We start from the raw sequence: 5,898 nt of genomic DNA, 5'->3' as shown, positions 1-5,898 counted from the left end.
TCCATCTTCAGGTCCTGTGGACTGTAGCCCTGGACCCACCAAGACCTCCAAACTTTTGCCTGTGATGAAATAAGAATTGCAAGCTCTGGAACAAATTAAAGAAAGCCAAAAGAAAATAAGATCACTATCTGGGGTTAAGGTTGAAAGATTGAAAAGGATTCTAACATGTTCAAAACAAAAGAAAAGTGTTCATATGGTTGTAATAAATATTGTTTTAGTCGATCACGGGCTAGGATTTCTATGAGCTTATTTTCTATGTTGCTATGGATTCACCCAAGGAGTCTCTATATTGCTTTTTATCAGTTTTTCATCACAATTTTCATTTATTTTACCTTTTTGGGTAAACCATGGTTTTTAAAAACGAATCGGTCAGGGGTTCGATTATCGGTTTGAACGGTCAGACCGTTCGACCTGAACAGCCAGCCCGTTTTGACAAAAAAATTAGAAAATGGTCAAATCCGTTCGAACAATTAATCAGCCGATTCAGCAGTTCACTGACCAAAATCAACAGTTTTGAAGGAAAAAGCGATTTTGGGGAAAAACAGAACCGATCAAGTAACCAGTTCCCAGTTTTTCCGGTCCGACCGTCCAATCCAATCCGATTTTAAAAACCATGGGATAAACAATTTCTAGAGAGAGAGATTGTAGTTGCCGAGCAAGCACTGAAAAGAGTGGAAGAAAAGCACGTAGAGAGAGATAGCTAGAGAGTAGAATCAAATATATGTTTTGGAAGGAGATGAAGTCAAAGTAAAGCACCACCAAGAGAGAGAAAGGGGACGATTTTTCTTATTATCTTTCGAATGTGTGATACAAGGGTTGATTTTAGTGGAGTTTGTAGTAGATAATAATTGCATAGAAATAATTGGAAGACTGGATTTTGGAATATATATAACAGTGGAAATGGCTGAAGTGAATGACTTGTATCTTTGTCTTTTAGTGGATAAAAGGACAAAAAGAATAAATCGTTTAGTTCAGCTACTTCAGTGGTTATCAAACGGCAACGGCCCCTTGGTAAAATTAAGCTGATAGTTTGGGGATCTCATTTTCCTGTGGCTTCTTAGTTAATATCTTCTGTGTGTTGAAAAGAAGAAGAATGAATGAATGAAATTGAAAGGTTGGCATGTGGAGTGTAGGGATGAAGACAGTGCGCCACCACCGCCCAATAGCGGCTATTGATCGATGACTTAATTGGCCCCTCTTCACCACCTTTGAGTCACTCAATTATTTCTTTTAGCTTTTGAGTCTTTCATTGAGAGAGAGAGACCACTCGTGGCTTGCCTAGATACGAATATTTGTGAGCCACCTCCATGAATCCTCCCAATTAACTGCTCGGCCTCTCTTTTCCTTGTACAGTCTACTTTTGATAAGTATTAATTATTTGCCAAAAATGTTTCAAGAGTGACTTTTGATTAGTATTAATAATTATTTAAACATGAAATGCATACCTTTTCTTCATTCTAGAGATTGAATTTGAATATGTGATGTCATCTCAATTCTCAACAACCCCTCCCCAAGATAAAATGATTAATATATAAACCATACATAGTTCCAAACTCAAGCTACCCATATTTCAATAGTATCAGAGGTTATCATCAAATAACTCTGAAGCTCCATTATCTAGGCTTGAATTTTGATTAATATTCTTGCAATTTGGTACTTATTTAAGTTTGATCAAGATAGATCCATGGTCATTAGAGTTTGGCAAAAGTTTCAGTGCCAATTAATTCCATAATTTCTATCAATAATAATATTAGATGCTACAGTAAAACCATATCATATTAATTGATTTGGTTCTTAGACAACTAAGGGATTCCCTTTAATATTGTAATATAGATCAGTTAGTGAGACAGAAAAGGTTGAGTCAGACCCCTCATACAAGGTTGTACCTCTTGAATTTGCAATTCGCCATCCTACTAGTAAAAGATCCTGAGCATCTAAACAAAAGTAGTGAAGCAGTCAGAAAATGGCAACAGCCCAAATTAATTATACAAAAGTGTTTTCTTAGTCATCATCAGTACGGATGGTTGCTTCCAAGTCTTCAATTGTCTATTGAGGAAAAGCAAAAGCTGGTTTTGAGAGAAAGAGTAGTTACTCTTTCCAAGCATGTGCATGACTAGCGTTTACTCTGTAAGCTAACAAATGCTATTAATTAAACAAGGAACCAAAGTTAAAGAGATAAGATGGGTGTTTCTTTTCAAGGATGAAGCATGTTTAGTTTTAATCCAGGAGTTCAAAAAATGCTATTGAATCAGGAATCCATTTGGGGATGAGGACGAATTAGCTAAATAGATCGAGATCGACTGTGAAAGCAAAATAATGAATTAATTAAGCAAAAGCTGGTATGAGAGAGAGAGAGCTACATCTTTCTTTCCAAGCATGAGCTAAAAATTCTATTAAATGAGAAACCAAGTTAGAGAGAGAGGGGGGGTTGGTGTTCTTTTCAAGAATGAAGCATATTTTGGTGTTAATTAATCTAGCTAGGAATTAAAAGATGCTACTTAATCAGGAATCCCATTTGAGAAAGAGGAAAAATAACTGAACAGATTGACTGTAAAAAGCAAAATAATGAATTAAAAATATGAAATATACCTATTAGAAAAAGGAGATCTCTTGGTCATTATCCTACTTGTGTGGTGGACCCAAACACACCCTCTTGGCGACCTGTCCTCCATTCAGAAATTTTTAAAATAGGAGAAGGGAAAATAGAATAAATAAGAGAAACAACAATAAAAGGAATATACAAAAGAAACAACAAAACCACAAACGAATAAGGACCATGTAACAAAAGTGAGAGCAAGAAAAGCTAAAATGGGATTCCGTATTAAGTACGAACCAGCTGAACGTACAGTATTAATTAATCAAAACGAGAGAGAGAGAGACCAAACCTACCAATCTCCCTATATATAACCGCTCATGCCTACCTTTCTCTTCGTACCAACTGAATTCCAGGCCTTAGCCCTCAGCTTTAGGACCCTCGGACCCTTCAGATGTTTGTTCCTCACAAGTACACGACATTAGAGAAGAGCAAGACGCAAGAGGAGAAGAAGATGAAGGTGAAGAAAGGGTGGCTGGCTGTGACAGTTGGGCTGGAAGATGAAGAAGGTGAGTTGCAGAGATTTGTGATACCCATATCATATCTCTATCACCCCCTCTTCAAGTGGCTGCTCGAGAAGGCACAGGAGGTTTATGGGTACCATTCGACCGGCCCGCTGAGGCTACCTTGTTCCGTCGATGACTTTCTCCATCTCCGGTGGAGAATTGAGAGGGAGAGCAATTATCACCACCACCACCACCACCACCACAGTGGCTCTTTTTCCTTCCACGCTTGTTGAAGAAGAGGACTGAACAGGGTCAATCCATGGAGCTAGCCTCTCGGTTGCTCCAGTTGACTGATAGAAGAAAAGGAATGACAGAGGGAGCTTTGTGAATTTGTTTTGCTCCACCCCAGTTAGCCTTTTTTTTTTCTTTCCTTTTGCAGCTAATTTTGTAGTTGTAATGAAAAGTAAACTTCCATCAACCTCTTTTTTTGGATGATGAATGAGGTTAGCTTTGTCTAATTGGCCTCTTAATTATTAATGGGTTTTCCTCTAAGATTGAAATAAGTCATAAGAAATATTCAATCTCCCTGCAAACTGGGGAAGTTTGCTCTACCTAATTGCCATCTTTGAATTAATGGTTTTGTTTAGTCTTGTATGGTTTTTCTTTCCCTTTCCAATTTCTTCATGGGTATACTGTTTTGGAATTGTTGTTCTGTCGACATGGATTACTGTTATGAGGATGTGCTGCTGCTGTTTTTGACAAGAAGTGCTGATGAATTGATGGAAATGGAGTTCAGTGTGAGGTATGCCATGAGCTCATGACCATATTTTAGTAATATTTCCAATGGGTAAAAGACTTCACTTTTGCCAACACCCACTTCCAGATTTGGATCATCTTGTCCTTGCCTTTTTGGCTTTTGCTCCTCACAACATACTCCCTGCCAAAGTTTAAGAAATTGATCAATTCATGGAAAACAGAATTAGAACAAGCAGAGAATGAAAATCCCAGTTTGTGAGAAATCTAAATGAACCAAATCCGTTCAAGCCCCAACTCAAGCTGGTATTTTGATGAGGAATCCCCTCTTTCAAACCAAAACAATTCAAAGGAAGCAACAACACTGTGGTTGGGTTCAATATCTCTTTGATCATTTCATTAGAGGGGTTGATACTTGATACCTGAAAGAGTTTTAACTTTTGACGAAAGGTAGCTAGCAAGTGTTCTTTCTCATTTCCTTATTCTAAATGTGAAGCACACTTCGTGAAAGGAAGCCGAAAGTGAAGGAAATTTCAACATCAAGCAAAGCCAAGCATTTAAAGGGAATCAAATGTGAGATATCAGCATTTCTTATTTGTTGTCCAACAGATTTGATTCGTTCTTAGTTCATGATTCGCATACTGGCTACTGATTCCAATTACTTGGTTTTGATTCTGCATGAATCCATTCCATTGGTGACATTGACTCATTTCGAAGATCAAATCACTGGATTCCTAATGTCAACTATTCACATTTGTGAACTTGGTGCATCTAATAAACGAGAATAATAATTTCTTCCTTGATCATCATGACAAAAAGAATTAAACTGGATCCAAGATTTGGGTTGTGCTACTGCGTTGTACCATTGCTGTTTCTACCTGAAACGTTTTGGGTTGATCAAATACAAATTGGTGAAAAATATGTACTGTCATATCACATATGAGAGTCACTTCAACTAGAAAAATGCATTTATGGGGCTGATCATTGACCTTTATAGTTTGATGTTTCAGGTAAAAACAGCAATTTGTACTGATCAAACCAAAACGTTTGAGATAAAAACAGCAATGGTACCAAACACAACCTCGGTTAGCTTCATCTGCAGCAAATTGTGTATTATATCATAATCTCATTCTTGGGTTTGAGCTATATCTCAATAGCTGAAATAGTCACATGGCTTCCCTCCGAATGAGCATATAGGCATAGGATCAAACCCACCTAACTGCAGGCTCTCCATGTAAGGTCAGTACACCTTCAACCTGCTCTGTCCCCACCCCTAAATCACCTTGTAATGTGTAATATGTAATATCAAAAACAGTTACAGACAAATTGATGCAGTAAAGTTTTGAAGTAAAACACACACACACATTTATTTATGAAAAAGCAGTCAATTTCAAAACAGTTTCCTAGTGAAGGAAAAAGGTTAATCAATTCTCTGATTAAAACACAGCGGAAGCAACAGAGGAAAATCCTTGTCTTGCTTATTATTTTAAATACAAAGGGTGGGCTCACTATATGTGCTGCCCATGGGTTCGGTTTAGATGCCAAAGATTTGTCCTCTGCTGAAACTCTTAAACCAAAATTTTACTTCATCTGCTCTGCAAACAATCAAACTAAGGTAGTAAAGGTTGTGACAAAAATAAATCAGAAATTCAGAATCTATACTTGTGCACCAGCAAATGAAATTGCACTGAAAATTGCATACAGACCAGGCATTATGAGTGGGCCATTAATGTGTTTGCCTCGTTTGACCTTATTAAAGTAAATGGAGCATTTCCCTAAACTTTCTTTTATTTCACATTTAGAACGGTAGAACCCACCTACCAGTGTATTTCCTCGGTATAAATTAATTGGATGTCATCACACAGAAAACCTTCCAGGAAGCCAAATCCAAACAAGCCCAAGTATTGAATTTATTATTGGATTTAAAATCCCAGGTTCGGACGGCTCTCATTGATGATAGGACCATGGATTCAAAGGTCTAGATTATGTATACAAGTATAACAAAGCAACTAGATGTAAAGTTATGTTATATTTAACCCTGAAAAACAAAATTAAATTGTTTTCCCATGAGCAAGACAAAGTAGACCATAGGATTTTCAGAGTTGC

At 37.3% G+C, this 5,898-nt stretch overlaps 1 long non-coding RNA gene across 1 annotated transcript; it reads right to left on the bottom strand.

Annotated features, from left to right (window-relative positions):
* Nucleotides 1–1,814: 1,814 nt before the first annotated feature.
* Nucleotides 1,815–3,678, bottom strand: LOC148874017 (uncharacterized). The gene is made up of 3 exons (XR_016098505.1): nucleotides 2,922–3,678; nucleotides 2,590–2,661; nucleotides 1,815–1,934 (listed from the first exon to the last, which is right to left on the bottom strand). It is a non-coding gene; the product is annotated as an uncharacterized LOC148874017 (long non-coding RNA).
* Nucleotides 3,679–5,898: the final 2,220 nt, after the last annotated feature.

This window comes from Nelumbo lutea, chromosome 1 (assembly GCF_056320005.1).
Source record: "Nelumbo lutea isolate HS-2025 chromosome 1, American lotus-T2T, whole genome shotgun sequence".
NCBI classification, from domain to species: domain Eukaryota; kingdom Viridiplantae; phylum Streptophyta; class Magnoliopsida; order Proteales; family Nelumbonaceae; genus Nelumbo; species Nelumbo lutea.
Note: the sequence above shows the minus strand (reverse complement) of the source record. Positions and strands in the feature narration are given on the sequence as shown.